We start from the raw sequence: 15,614 nt of genomic DNA on the forward strand, positions 1-15,614 counted from the left end.
TGCTTACTCATAGGAAGACGTGTTGGTGGGATTGAGGAAGGCTTCAAAGTATTCCTTCCACCTAGTCACAACATCCGCAGTCGAGGTCAGCAGAACACCATCCGCACCATACACGGTGTTGATAGTGCACTGCTTCCCCTTCCTAAGGCGGCGGATAATGGTCCAGAATCGCTTCGAAGCCGTCCGGATGTCGTTTTCCATGGCTTCCCCGAGCTCCTCCCATGTCCGAGTTTTTGCCTCCGCGACTGCTGAGGCTGCACTCCGCTTGGCCTGTCGGTACCTGTCCACTGCCTCCGGTGTCCTATGAGCCAAAAAGACCCGATAGGACTCCTTCAGCTTGACGGCATCCCTCACCGCTGGTGTCCACAAACGGGTTTTAGGATTACCGTCCTGACAGGCACCAACTACCTTGTGGTCACAGCTCCAATCAGCCGCCTCGACAATAGACTCAATGTCCAGCACCTCCCTCGTGACATGTTCAAAGGTCTTTCGGAGGTGGGAATTGAAAATTTCTGTGACAGGAGACTCTGCCAGACGTTCCCAGCAAACCCTCACAATGCGTTTGGGCCTGCCAGGTCTGTCCGGCATCCTCCCCCACAGTCGCAGCCAACTCGCCACCAGGTGGTGATCGGTAGAAAGCTCTGCCCCTCTCTTCACCCGAGTGTCCAAAACGTGAGGCCGCAAATCCGATGTCACAACCACAAAGTCGATGATGGAACTGCGGCCTAGGGTGTCCTGGTACCAAGTGCACATATGGACACCCTTATGTTTTAACATGGTGTTTGTTATGGACAAACTGTGACGAACACAAAAGTCCAATAACAAAATGTCACTTGGATTCAGATGCGGACGACCATTCTTCCCATAACGTCTCTCCAGGTTTAACTGTCTTTGCCAACATGAGCGTTGAAGTCCCCCAGCAAAACAAGGGAAACACACGAGGGAGCATTTTTCCAGTACTCCCTCGAGTGTACCCAAAAAGGGTTGGTACTCTGAACTGTTGTTTGGTGCGTAAGCACAAATAACAGTCAGGACCCGTTTCCCCACCCGAAGGTGGAGGGAGGCTACCCTTTCATCCACCGGGTTGAACTCCAACGTGCAGGCTTTGAGCCGGGAGGTTACGAGAATTGCCACCCCAGGCCGTCGCCTCTCACTGCCGGCAACGCCAGAGTGGAAGAGTGTCCAGCCCCTCTCGAGAGAAGTGGTTCCAGGGCCCTTGCTGTGCATCGAAGTGAGTCCGACTACATCCAGCCGGAATTTCTCTACTTCGCGCACTAGTTCAAGCTCCTTCCGCCCCAGTGAGGTGACGTTCCATGTCCCAAGAGCTAGCTTATATAGCTGAGGATCGGACCGCCAAGTGCCCTGCCTTCGGCTGCAGCCCAGCTCACTTCGCACATGACCTCTATGGCCCCTGCTATGGGTGGTGAGCCCATTGGAGGGGGACCCACGTTGCCTCTTTGTGCAGTGCCCGGCTGGGCTCCATGGGAACAGGCCCGGCCACCAGGCGCTCGACATTGTGCCCCGCCTCCGGGCCTGGCTCCAGAGGGGGGCCCCAGTGACCCGCGTCCGGGCGAGGGGAATCTGGGTCCTCGATATGTCTTCTTCATTAAGGTCTTGGAGCTACCAAGTAATGGAAACAAAACTGTCCTTTGCTATATTGAATAATTAATCTTTCATCCTTAAAACTGTGGGAAAAGTAAGATTAAAAAGCCTTTGTAATCTCCATACGTACAAAATGGTATAGGTTGATAGAACATGATATAGGTTGATAGAACATGGCATATTTACACTGTCACTCATTTTGTGTTGTATTTGGACTGCTGTACACATCCTCATCCCTGTTTGTGTTCTTTTTGATCACATTCCTAGCGTTAATAACTCCAAAGCTAATGTTTTGGCCTGATTTCCACAAGTTTTCCAAAGCATTCCAAATGAGGACCAAGCTTGGTCTTACTGCTTTGGTCAGGAAAGATACAAGTGTGTTACAAGAATAGAAATGTCAGTGGTGGGATTTGAACCCACTGCTTCTGCGATATTGGAGCCTAAATCCAGCCCCTTAGACCACTCGGCCACACAACTGTCACATAAATATTTTAGAGAAACAATATATCGGCATTATGAGACGGCAAACGTATGACATGGCATCGCTGTGGTTGTGGTGTGGCAGGGATAACCCTGGATCGTTGGTTGTTCTTTAGAAAACACAGGACATCACAGTCCTCTTTAGTATAAAGGACAGTATCTCTGCCTGTCTTGCAGAAGACCAGGGTTCGATTCCCTGACGGGGAGATTTTCTTGGTTCCTCTTATTTTCATCAGTTAATATATTGTTCAACCTTGAGAAGTGACCACAGTATCCCTCTCTGAAAATTATAATGTGTGGACCTGGAGATACTGCACAGTCCTACAGATATGGTAGTACTTTACTACCGTTTGCGCATTCTTCGAAATCAGGATGCATAACAAGTTTTCAAAAAGGAAAAATTGTGTACTAGAGTCAGTGACTCATATTCAGTATTGCGCATTAAGCTGAAACCAAGAATATATGTAAAAGATTAGAAGCCATTTGAACATATTTTTACTGACAAATTTGTCGACATTTAATCTTTTTAAGTCCACAGTGTCGGTTCCTCTACTCTTGGAAGTCCAATTCTGCGGAAGAAACAAACGCCTCTACTTTGGGGTGCCTTAGTACTATTTGACAAGGACAAAGTTTTTTTGTCTCAGAAAACAAGCAAGTTTCTCACCAACAAAACATAAGGGATGGTCTTTCAATCCACGCCTCCATAAAGCTAGGATTACAAATACAGTTAGCAGAGTGGCGCAGCGGAAGCGTGCTGAAGAACAGTTGAACAAATTTCTGGTTACCTTTTTTGAAAATGTCAATGGTAATGATTTTCATGCATTGAACAAAATTATGCGAATTGTAGACATAAATTACGAATTGACTGCTCCCAGACTGGTTAGATAAAGTTTTCCTGACCGGGAATCGAACCCGGGCCGCGGCGGTGAGAGCGCCGAATCCCAGCCACTAGACCACCAGGGAGCTGACAATCAAACTAGACACTTTCCTCCTGGCTGCTTTTTTGACGGATGCACGAAGCACCCACACCATGTCAGTTGTAAAAAGTCTGAAATGTGGTTTGCAAAAGTCATTGTTTGTATTCTTTGAGCGGGAACTTTTGTGTCTTAGGAAACTGCTTCAGGAATATGGACTTGGAAAAAGTATACAACTCTAACAATAGCGAACCGACATTCTTTTCTCATGTCCTCTATTGAGTCTTTGCTGTAGTCAGTGTTGAGGGTGAGTTTAGAGTTTCTACACAATGTCACCCGAAAGGCTATTTCCCTCCTGCAAGTCACTCCGTGCCGACCAGCGATACATGCTATCACTGTGGTGTGATCCGAATACAGGGAAAAATACAACTGGTCTGGGTGTCTAAGGTAGGGGCGCAGATCTTCAAACGACAGGTTGACAAAAGCATACATGTCCACCTTTTAGCCATACCAAGTCAATGAAACAAAATTGTCCTTTGCTTAATTGAATAATTGATCCTTCATCCTTAAAACTGTGTGGGAAAACTCAGACCAATAGCTTTTGTAATCTGCATACGTACAAAATGATATAGGTTGATAGAACATTGCATATTTACACGGTCACTCATTTTGTGTTGTATTTGGACTGCTGCACAAATCCTCACTCCTACTTTGTTATTTTTGATGACATTCCTAGCGTAAAGAATTCCAAAGCTAATGTTTTGGCCTGATTTCCACAAGTTTTCCAAAACATTCCAAATGAGGACCAAGATTGGTCTTACTGTTTTGGTCAGGAATGATACAAATGTGTTACAAGAATAGAAATGACAGTGGTGGGATGTGAACCCACGCCTCCTGAGAGACTGGAGCCTAAATTCAGCACCTTAGACCACCCGGCCACACAACCGTCTTATAGATGATTTAGGGAATCAATTTATCGGCATTATGAGACGGCAAACGTATGACATGGCACCGCTGTGGTTGTGGCGTGGCAAGGATAAGCCTGGATCGTTGGTTGTTCTTTAAAAAACCGTGGTTAGAGCAGTCCTTGTTAGTATAGTGGACAGTAACTCTGCCTGTCACGTGGAAGATTAGGATTTGATTCTCTGATGAGGAGTTTTTCTTGGTTCCTCTTATTTTCATCAGTTAACATATTGTTCAACCTTGATTAGTAACCACAGTATTCCTCTCTGAAAATTGTGATGCGTGGACCTGGAGATACTGCACAGTCCTACAGATATGGTAGTACTTTACTACCGTTTGAGCATTCCTCGAAATCACGATGCATAACAGGTTTTCAAAAAGGAAACATTGTGTATTAGAGTCAGTGACTCAAATTCAGTATTGCGGATTAAGTTGAAATCAAGCATATATGTAAAATAGTAGAAGGCATTTGAATGTATTTTTACTGACAAATTTGTCGATACCTCAACTGTTGGAAGTCCAGTTCTGCGGAAGAAACAAACGCCTGTACTTTGGGGTGCCTTAGTACTATTTGACAAGGACAAATTCTTTTTATCTCAGAAAACAAGCAAGTTTCTAACCAGGAAAACATAAGCGATGGTATTTCAATCCACGCTTCCATAAAGCTAGGACTGCATACAGTTAGCAGAGTGGCGCAGTGGAAGCCCACTGGGCCCATAATCCAGAGGTTGATAGTTTGAAACTATCCTCTTCTAGCTTGCGTGTTTTATGCGGAAGATATCCGCTAGGTTCCACTTATATTCTTCGGTTTCACGACATGATAAAATCAATCAATCAATCAATGTTTACTTATATAGCCCTAAATCACAAGTGCCAAAAAGGGCTGCACAAACACCCATTGTTCAGACTTCCACGCTGAAGAACAGTTGAACAAATTGCCTGTTACCTTTTTTGAAAATGTCAATGTTAATGACTTGCAAACAATGAGCATGACCATGAGAATTGTGGCCATAAATTACAAATTTAGCGCTCCCAGACTGAGTAGACAGCGCTTCCCTGACCGGGAATCGAACCCGGGCTGCGGCGGTGAAAGCGCCGAATCCTAGCCACTAGTCCACCAGGGAGCTAATAACTCCCCTAGGCACTTTCCTCCTGGCTGCTTTTTTGACGGATGCAGAAAGCACCCATACCATGCCATTTGTACAAAGTCTGAAATGTGGTTTGCAAAGGTCATTGGTTGAAGTCTTTTAGCGGGAACTTTTGTGTCTTGGGAAACTGCTGCAGGAATATGGACATGGATGTGGAAAAAGTATACAACTTTGTTATTAGTGTTGCATTAAAACTACTCTTAGAATTACAATTTTTCCCAAAAGTTACTCAAGTAGATGTAACGGAGTAAATGTAGCGCGTTACTACCCACCTCCGGTCGGCACGGAGCGACTTGCAGGAGGGAAATAGCCTTTCTGGTGACATTGTGTGGCAACACCAACCTCACCCTCAACACGGACTACACCAAGGAGTCAATAGAGGACATAAGAAAATAACCTCTGTTCACTCTTGTTAGAGTTGTATGCGTTTTCCACGTCCAAGTCCATATTCCTGCAGCAGTTTAATAAGACACAAAAGTTCCCGCTCAAAGACTTCAACCAATGACCTTTGCAAACCACATTTCAGACTTTGTACAACTGACATGGTATGGGTGCTTTCTGCATCCGTCAAAAAAGCAGCCAGGAGGCAAGAGTCTAGGTAGGTTGTCAGCTCTCTGGTGGTCTAGTGGCTAGGATTCAGTGCTCTCACAGCCGCAGCTTGGGCTCGTTTCCCGGTCAGGGAAGCACTGTCAAACCAGTCTGGGAACAGTCAATTTTTAATTTATGTCCACAATTCTCATGTTTATGGTCATTGGATGCAAATTGTTAACATTGACATTTTCAAAAAAGGTAACGGGAAATTTGTTCAACTGTTCTTCAGCGTGGAAGTCTGAACAATGGGTGTTCTTATTATGTCGTGAAACCGAAGAGTGTAAGTGGAACCTAGCGGATATCTTTCACATAAAACACGCAAGATAGCAGAGGATAGTTTTGATCTATCGACCTCTGGGTTATGAGTCCAGCACACCTCCGCTGCGCCACTCTGCTAACTGTATTTGCAGTCCTATCTTTATGGAGTCGTGGATTGAAAGACCATCCCTTATGTTTTCCTGGTGAGAAACTTGCTTGTCTTGTGAGACGAAAAGAATTTGTCCTTGTCAAATAGTACTAAGGCACCCCAAAGTAGAGGCGTTTGTTTCTCCGGCAGAACTGGCCTTAAAAAGATTAAATGCCGACAAAGTTTTCTATAAAAATACGTTCGGATGCCTTCTAATCTTTTACATATATTCTTGGTTTTAACTTATTCCGCAATACTGAATTTGAGTCACTGACTAATACAACATTTTTCCTTTTTGAAAACTTGTTATGCATCCTGATTTCGAGGAATGCTCAAACGGTAGTTAAGTACTACCATATCTGTAGGACTGTGCTGTATCTCCATGTCCACGCATTACAATTTTCAGACAGGGATACTGTGGTCACTGCTTAAGGTTGAACAATATGTTAAGTGATGAAAATAAGAGGAACCAAAACAATCTCCCCATCAGGGAAGCGAAACCTGGAATTTCGCGTGACAGGCGGAGATACTGTCCACTATACTAACGAGGATTGTGCTGTCCTGTGTTTTCTAAAGACAAACCAACGATCCAGGCTTATCCCTGCCACGCAGTAACCACAGCGGTGCCATGTCATATGTTTGCCGTCCCATAAAGCTGATAAATTGATTATCTAAAAGACCTATGTGACGATTGTGTGGCCGAGTGGTCTAAGGTGCTGGATTTAAGCTCGAGTCTCTCAGGAGGTGTGGGTTCAAATCCCACCGCTGCCATTTCTATTATTGCAAAACACTTGTATCTTTCCTGATCAAAGCAGTAATACCGAGCTTGGTCCTCAATTGGAATGCTTTGGAAAACTTGTGGAAATCAGGCCAAAGCATTAACTTTGGAGTTCTTTACACTAGGAATGTGATCAAAAAGAACACAACCAGGGCAGGGGTGAAGGGGTTGCAAGTCATTAACATTGACATTTTCAAAAAAGGTAACTGGAAATTTGTTCAACTTTTCTTCAGCGTGGAAGTCTGAACAATGGGTCTTAAAAACGAAGAGTGTAAGTTGAACCTAGCGGATATCTTCCACATAAAACACGCAAGCCAGCAGAGGATAGTTTTCATCTATCAACCTTTGGGTTATGGACCCAACAAGCTTCCGCTGCGCCACTCTGTTAACTCTATTGGCAAGCCTACCTTAATGGGGGCGTGGATTAAAATACCATCGCTTATGTTTTCCTGGTGTGAAACTTGCTTGTTTTCTGAGACAAGAAGGATTTGTCCTTGTCAAATAGTACTAAGGCACCCCAAAGTAGAGGTGTTTGTTTTTTCCGCAAAACTGGACTTCCAACAGTAAAGGTACCGACACTGTGCACTTTAAAAGATTAAATGCTGACAAATTTGTCAGTAAAAATACATTCAAATGCCTTCTAATCTTTTACATATATTATTTTACATATATTCTTGGTCACTGACTCTAATACACAATTTTTCCGTTTCGAAAACTTGTTATGTATCCTGATTTCTAGGAATGCTCAAACGGTAGTAAAGTACTACCATATCTGTAGGACTGTGCAGTATCTCCAGCTCCACGCATCACAATTTTCAGCGATGAAACTATGGTCGGCCCTGAGATCAGGTGGTGACTTGTCCAGTGTGTACACAGATTTCCGCCCTATTGTAACTGAGATAAGCACCAGCGCCGCCCGCGACCCCAAAGGGAATAAGCGGTAGAAAATGGATGGATGGGATGGAAACTATGGTCACTGCTCAAAGCTGAACAATATGTTAACTGATGAAAATAAGAGGAACCAACACAATCTCCCCGTCAGGGAATCGAACCCTGGTCTTCCGCGTGACAGGCGGACATACTGTCCACTATACTAACAAGGACTGCACTAACCACGGTTTTTTAAAGAACAACCAACGATCCAGGCTTATCCCTGCCACGCCACAACCACAGCAGTGCCATGTCATACGTTTGCCGTCTCATAATGCAGATAAATTGATTCTCTAAATCATCTATATGACGGTTGTGTGGCCGGGTGGTCTAAGGTGCTGGATTTAGGCTCCAGTCTCTCAGGAGGCGTGGGTTCACATCCCACCACTGCCATTTCTATTCTTGTAACACATTTGTATCATTCCTGACCAAAACAGTAAGACCAATCTTGGTCCTCATTTGGAATGTTTTGGAAAACTTGTGGAAATCAGGCCAAAACATTAGCTTTGGAATTCTTTACGCTAAGAATGTCATCAAAAAGAACAAACTAGGAGTGAGGATGTGTGCAGCAGTCCAAATACAACACAAAATGAGTGACCGTGTAAATATGCAATGTTCTATCAACCTATATCATTTTGTACGTATGCAGATTACAAAAGCTATTGGTCTGAGTTTTCCCACACAGTTTTAAGGATGAAGGATCAATTATTCAATTAACCAAAGGACAGTTTTGTTTCATTGACTTGGTATGGCTAAAAGGTGGACATGTATTTTTTTGTCAACCTGTCGTTTGAAGATCTGCGCCCCTACCTTAGACACCCAGACCAGTTGTATTTTTTCCTGTATTCGGATCACACCACAGTGATAGCATGTATCGCTGGTCGGCACGGAGTGACTTGCAGGAGGGAAATAGCCTTTCGGGTGACATTGTGTAGAAACTCCAAACTCACCCTCAACACTGACTACAGCAAGGACTCAATAGAGGACATGAGAAAAGAATGTCGGTTCGCTATATAGAGTTGTATACTTTTTCCAAGTCCATATTCCTGCAGCAGTTTCCTAAGACACAAAAGTTCCCGCTCAAAGAATACAAACAATGACCTTTGCAAACCACATTTCAGACTTTTTACAACTGACATGGTGTGGGTGCTTCGTGCATCCGTCAAAAAAGAAGCCAGGAGGAAAGTGTCTAGATTGATTGTCAGCTCCCTGGTGGTCTAGTGGCTAGGATTCGGCGCTCTCACCGCCGCGGCCAGGGTTCGATTCCCGGTCAGGGAAACTTTATCTAACCAGTCTGGGAGCAGTCAATTTGTAATTTATGTCTACAATTCGCATAATTTTGTTCAATGCATGAAAATCATTAACATTGACATTTTCAAAAAAGTTAACCAGAAATTTGTTCAACTGTTCTTCAGCACGCTTCCGCTGCGCCACTCTGCTAACTGTATTTGTAATCCTAGCTTTATGGAGGCGTGGATTGAAAGACCATCCCTTATGTTTTGTTGGTGAGAAACTTGCTTGTTTTCTGAGACAAAAAAACTTTGTCCTTGTCAAATAGTACTAAGGCACCCCAAAGTAGAGGCGTTTGTTTCTTCCGCAGAATTGGACTTCCAAGAGTAGAGGAACCGACACTGTGGACTTAAAAAGATTAAATGTCGACAAATTTGTCAGTAAAAATATGTTCAAATGGCTTCTAATCTTTTACATATATTCTTGGTTTCAGCTTAATGCGCAATACTGAATATGAGTCACTGACTCTAATACACAATTTTTCCTTTTTGAAAACTTGCTATGCATCCTGATTTCGAAGAATGCTCAAACGGTAGTAAAGTACTACCATATCTGTAGGACTGTGCAGTATCTCCAGGTCCACGCATTATAATTTTCAGAGAGGGATACTGTGGTCACTTCTCAAGGTTGAACAATATGTTAACTGATGAAAATAAGAGGAACCAAGACAATCTCCCCATCAGGGAATCGAACCCTGGTCTTCTGCAAGACAGGCAGAGATACTGTCCTTTATACTAAAGAGGACTGTGATGTCCTGTGTTTTCTAAAGCACAACCAACGATCCAGGGTTATCCCTGCCACACCACAACCACAGCGATGCCATGTCATACGTTTGCCGTCTCATAATGCCGATATATTGTTTCTCTAAAATATTTATGTGACAGTTGTGTGGCCGAGTGGTCTAAGGGGCTGGATTTAGGCTCCAATATCGCAGAAGCAGTGGGTTCAAATCCCACCACTGACATTTCTATTCTTGTAACACACTTGTATCTTTCCTGACCAAAGCAGTAAGACCAAGCTTGGTCCTCATTTGGAATGCTTTGGAAAACTTGTGGAAATCAGGCCAAAACATTAGCTTTGGAGTTATTAACGCTAGGAATGTGATCAAAAAGAACACAAACAGGGATGAGGATGTGTACAGCAGTCCAAATACAACACAAAATGAGTGACAGTGTAAATATGCCATGTTCTATCAACCTATATCATTTTGTACGTATGGAGATTACAAAGGCTTTTTAATCTTACTTTTCCCACAGTTTTAAGGATGAAAGATTAATTATTCAATACTTGGTAGCTCCAAGACCTTAATGAAGAAGACATATCGAGGACCCAGATTCCCCTCGCCCGGACGCGGGTCACTGGGGCCCCCCTCTGGAGCCAGGCCCGGAGGCGGGGCACAATGTCGAGCGCCTGGTGGCCGGGCCTGTTCCCATGGAGCCCAGCCGGGCACTGCACAAAGAGGCAACGTGGGTCCCCCTCCAATGGGCTCACCACCCATAGCAGGGGCCATAGAGGTCATGTGCGAAGTGAGCTGGGCTGCAGCCGAAGGCAGGGCACTTGGCGGTCCGATCCTCAGCTATATAAGCTAGCTCTTGGGACATGGAACGTCACCTCACTGGGGCGGAAGGAGCTTGAACTAGTGCGCGAAGTAGAGAAATTCCGGCTGGATGTAGTCGGACTCACTTCGATGCACAGCAAGGGCCCTGGAACCACTTCTCTCGAGAGGGGCTGGACACTCTTCCACTCTGGCGTTGCCGGCAGTGAGAGGCGACGGCCTGGGGTGGCAATTCTCGTAACCTCCCGGCTCAAAGCCTGCACGTTGGAGTTCAACCCGGTGGATGAAAGGGTAGCCTCCCTCCACCTTCGGGTGGGGGAACGGGTCCTGACTGTTATTTGTGCTTACGCACCAAACAACAGTTCAGAGTACCAACCCTTTTTGGGTACACTCGAGGGAGTACTGGAAAAATGCTCCCTCGTGTGTTTCCCTTGTTTTGCTGGGGGACTTCAACGCTCATGTTGGCAAAGACAGTTAAACCTGGAGAGACGTTATGGGAAGAATGGTCGTCCGCATCTGAATCCAAGTGACGTTTTGTTATTGGACTTTTGTGTTCGTCACAGTTTGTCCATAACAAACACCATGTTAAAACATAAGGGTGTCCATATGTGCACTTGGTACCAGGACACCCTAGGCCGCAGTTCCATCATCGACTTTGTGGTTGTGACATCGGATTTGCGGCCTCACGTTTTGGACACTCGGGTGAAGAGAGGGGCAGAGCTTTCTACCGATCACCACCTGGTGGCGAGTTGGCTGCGACTGTGGGGGAGGATGCCGGACAGACCTGGCAGGCCCAAACGCATTGTGAGGGTTTGCTGGGAACGTCTGGCAGAGTCTCCTGTCACAGAAATTTTCAATTCCCACCTCCGAAAGACCTTTGAACATGTCACGAGGGAGGTGCTGGACATTGAGTCTATTGTCGAGGCGGCTGATTGGAGCTGTGACCACAAGGTAGTTGGTGCCTGTCAGGACGGTAATCCTAAAACCCGTTTGTGGACACCAGCGGTGAGGGATGCCGTCAAGCTGAAGGAGTCCTATCGGGTCTTTTTGGCTCATAGGACACCGGAGGCAGTGGACAGGTACCGACAGGCCAAGCGGAGTGCAGCCTCAGCAGTCGTGGAGGCAAAAACTCGGACATGGGAGGAGCTCGGGGAAGCCATGGAAAACGACTTCCGGACGGCTTCGAAGCGATTCTGGACCATTACCCGCCGCCTTAGGAAGGGGAAGCAGTGCACTATCAACACCGTGTATGGTGCGGATGGTGTTCCGCTGACCTCGACTGCGGATGTTGTGGCTAGGTGGAAGGAATACTTTGAAGCCTTCCTCAATCCCACCAACACGTCTTCCTATGAGTAAGCAGTCCCTGGGGAATCTGTGGTGGGCTCTCCTATTTCTGGGGCTGAGGTTGCTGAGGTAGTTAAAAAGCTTTTCAGAGGCATGGCCCCAGGGGTGGATGAGGACCGTCCGGAGTTCCTTAAGGCTCTGGATGCTGTGGGTCTGTCTTGGTTGACAATACTCTACAGCATCGCGTGGACATCAGGGGCGGTACCTGTGGATTGGCAGACCGTGGTGGTGGTCCCTCTCTTTAAGAAGGGGGACCGGAGGGTGTGTTCCAACTATCGTGGGATCACACTCTTCAGACTTCCCGGTAATGTCTATTCGGGCTACTGTTAGAATAATGATGTATATATTATCACACTAACTTTAGTATGCTTAAAGTTTGTTGCTTTAGTTCTCAACTATTGTGCTCAAGTTGGACTTTTTCTATTCTATGCAAGGACAAAACTTCTTGTCTGAAGGGTGGCCTCAGCCACAGATGTTATCTTTGTTTTGGCCCGCTGGTAGCCAATGACTTCAGGGACCTCAGCAGGGATGGGATGACAGCACGCAGGCGAGACAGAGACTTCAAGGATCTCGACGAAGATAAGATGACAACACGCAGACGAAGCAGAGACAAGGCGAAATCACATTCCATCACGTACTATGCGTCCTGGACCTGCTTTGCATAATACATGTGACCCAATAAAGTGATGTTGACTATGGAACTCTAACCAAAAAGAGGAACGCGGAAACTGGACCTTAGAGCATGGGGCAAGACTGTGACTAAGTGTGCAGTGCCCGCGTTCTCCTCATGAGCCCGATTTAACTCTGTGTCTGCTTGGTTCCTTGCTTCTTGTCTGATTAATAGATGTCATCAGTGTTTGAACCTGACATCTTCTTGGTCCTTCGAGCCGGATTCCAACACGTCTGACGATTACAGCCGGGTGAGTAAAATCAGAAGACCATGGCACCCATATCTCCCATTTGAGGAGCTGATTTTCCTCACCCCGGGCTGCGATCGGACGACTGACGGGAAACTGAGGACAAGAGGAAGGAACGCAGATTTCATCAAGTACGATTTGAATTACAAAGGAAAAATAGCATGTGACTGAGGCTTACAACGCCTAGAAAAAGAAAAAAGCGACGCATAGAAAAAAACGTGTACCCGAGGGTCGCGACGCATAGAAAAAAAGCGTGTAACCGAGGGTTACGACACATAGACAAAGGGTGTGACTAAGGGTTACGACGCAAAAACAAACCCTGTGAATCCTAGGCTCTAACAGGTAAAAAGGCCTAAGAATCAGAAAGAAGAATGAAAATTTTGTAAGATTCAATATTGAAAATAAGCCAAATTAGGGACCACGGAGTCCACGTAAAAACCGACAATTCTCAAACAGAAAAAGCCATAGGACGACTGAGTCCGCAGGACCTAAAAAATAGAGTAGAAGGAGTGTGAAAGGTGTGAACGTGACTGTGTGTGGGAGTGATTGCCACTAAGCTATCAATCCATATTAAAGTTGTGACAAGTAAATAGTGGGTTATTGTGGAAGCATTATTCAAGACACCTCCACTGTGGAACAATCTCAAGTAGAATCGACGTGTACCACAATAATAAATTAAACCACTATCTTAAAACAAAGACAAAAGTAATCATTAAAAGAGCGGCCCGGTAGGGGACGACGGATTACTCCAAATTCTCAAAATGGAAAGAGGGACACAACGAAACGCAGATCTGATGTGGTCTATTACAATCTATTTCAATCAAAATAGAAGACAACAAAAACAGCAGCGGTTACACCCTACTGCTTGTTGGCGTTGTGGCAGAGAAGGACATTTTGCAAGAAACTGTCCTGCGAAAAAAAAAAAAAAAAAAAATTGACAAAGTAACTCAGCATGACTGTTAAAAGACGACATTATCAAATTATGACCAATTAGTCATGTTGTCAGCGTATGCCATTGGTGGTAAGATCACTGCAAAAGTGTTTGTTTGTTTGTTAGTGTGTGTTTAAGTGTGTATCTTTCCAGGTACAAATTGTGTAAAAACCACAGATGTCATGTCTGATCATTATTTTGTGTGACCGTGCTGGTTCTAGAAGCTAAGCAGTGTCTGGCCTGGTTAGTACTTGGATGGGAGACGGCTTAGGAATACAAGGTGCTGTTTGACCTTTGGACTCTTTAAGTTCCTTTTTTTTCTCACTCTGTTTTGTCACCTTGACGACCAATCAGTTCACCCTTCATGTCTCACACCTGCGTTCAATCACCACATCTCTATTTAAGCTTGTCATTTTATGTTGGTCGTCCTGGTGTCATTGTGTTTCTGTTCATGCTTTGTCCATGCCAGTTTTTTCATGCCAAAGTCCTTGCTACTCTTGTACAACCATAGTAAGTGTTATTTGCATTATGTTCATAGTTTGTTAAAGTGTTAGTTTTGTCTCTTTTCCCAAGTTGTGCCTCCGCAGCGAGTGCTTTTTGTTTGTACCTTCTGTTAGTTAAAATTAAATCATGTTTTTACCTGAACGCCATGTTTTGAGTAGTCTGTCTGCCTTCCTGGGAGAACGACCCGGCAGCAAGCTGCGACCCCCCCCCCCCCCAACCTGACAGAATGACACCGGCATTCAGTTCCCCCGCGACAGACATTAAGGTAATAGACCAAGAATTTTTTTTTCCTGTTAATTTTGTCTACCAGCCGGCACCAAAGGACTTTTTTGCCAGAATCAGACACTTCCAGAACATTTTTTCACAGAAACGCTCACCAGGACTGTCCTTTCCCCCCAAGACTCAAGCCCTGCCCCAGTCACAAAAGGTTTCCTTTTATCCGCCCACACAACCCCAGGTGGGGGATAAAGAAGTATTTGGACAATTCAAAGGGGAGGATTCTGCCCTCCTCCTCACCGCCCTCCCCCCAACCCAAAAGACTATTCCATGTCACGGTGGGAGTGTCTGGGAGCCACTCCTTGAGGGGGGGGCTGGAGCTGGGAGATTGTGGGTTGGTTCTGCCCGGTGCGGTTCCAAGCCACAGCGACCATCACGTCCCCCACCTCCAGTTTTTCGGCCGGTTAAGCCGCAGCTTCCAGCGAGGCCACCTCGTCCAGCTCCAAGATCAAGTCCACGTCCAGCTCCAAGATCAAGTCCACGTCCAGCTCCAAGATCAAGTCCACGTCCAGCTCCAAGATCAAGTCCACGTCCAGCTCCAAGATCAAGTCCACGTCCAGCTCCAAGATCAAGTCCACGTCCAGCTCCAAGATCAAGTCCACGTCCAGCTCCAAGATCAAGGCCACGTCCAGCTCCAAGATCAAGTCCACGTCCAGCTCCAAGATCAAGTCCACGTCCAGCTCCAAGATCAAGTCCACGCCCAGCTCCAAGACCAAGTCCACGCCCAGCTCCAAGACCAAGTCCACGCCCAGCTCCAAGACCAAGTCCACGCCCAGCTCCAAGACCAAGTCCACGCCCAGCTCCAAGACCAAGTCCACGCCCAGCTCCAAGACCAAGTCCACGCCCAGCTCCAAGACCAAGTCCACGCCCAGCTCCAAGACCAAGTCCACGCCCAGCTCCAAGACCAAGTCCACGCCCAGCTCCAAGACCAAGTCCACGCCCAGCTCCAAGACCAAGTCCACGCCCAGCTCCAAGACCAAGTCCA

General features: G+C 45.8%; 3 non-coding genes across 3 annotated transcripts; 1 reads left to right on the forward strand and 2 right to left on the reverse strand.

Annotated features, from left to right (window-relative positions):
- Nucleotides 1-2,973: 2,973 nt before the first annotated feature.
- On the reverse strand, nucleotides 2,974-3,045 carry trnae-cuc (transfer RNA glutamic acid (anticodon CUC)). The gene has a single exon. It is a non-coding gene; the product is annotated as a tRNA-Glu (tRNA).
- A 4,868-nt stretch (nucleotides 3,046-7,913) lies between these two features.
- On the reverse strand, nucleotides 7,914-7,985 carry trnad-guc (transfer RNA aspartic acid (anticodon GUC)). Its single transcript has one exon. It is a non-coding gene; the product is annotated as a tRNA-Asp (tRNA).
- Nucleotides 7,986-9,018: 1,033 nt separating this feature from the next.
- trnae-cuc (transfer RNA glutamic acid (anticodon CUC)) lies at nucleotides 9,019-9,090 on the forward strand. The gene has a single exon. It is a non-coding gene; the product is annotated as a tRNA-Glu (tRNA).
- Nucleotides 9,091-15,614: the final 6,524 nt, after the last annotated feature.

Source organism: Nerophis ophidion, linkage group LG27 (assembly GCF_033978795.1).
Source record: "Nerophis ophidion isolate RoL-2023_Sa linkage group LG27, RoL_Noph_v1.0, whole genome shotgun sequence".
In the NCBI taxonomy this organism is placed as follows: Eukaryota; Metazoa; Chordata; class Actinopteri; order Syngnathiformes; family Syngnathidae; genus Nerophis; species Nerophis ophidion.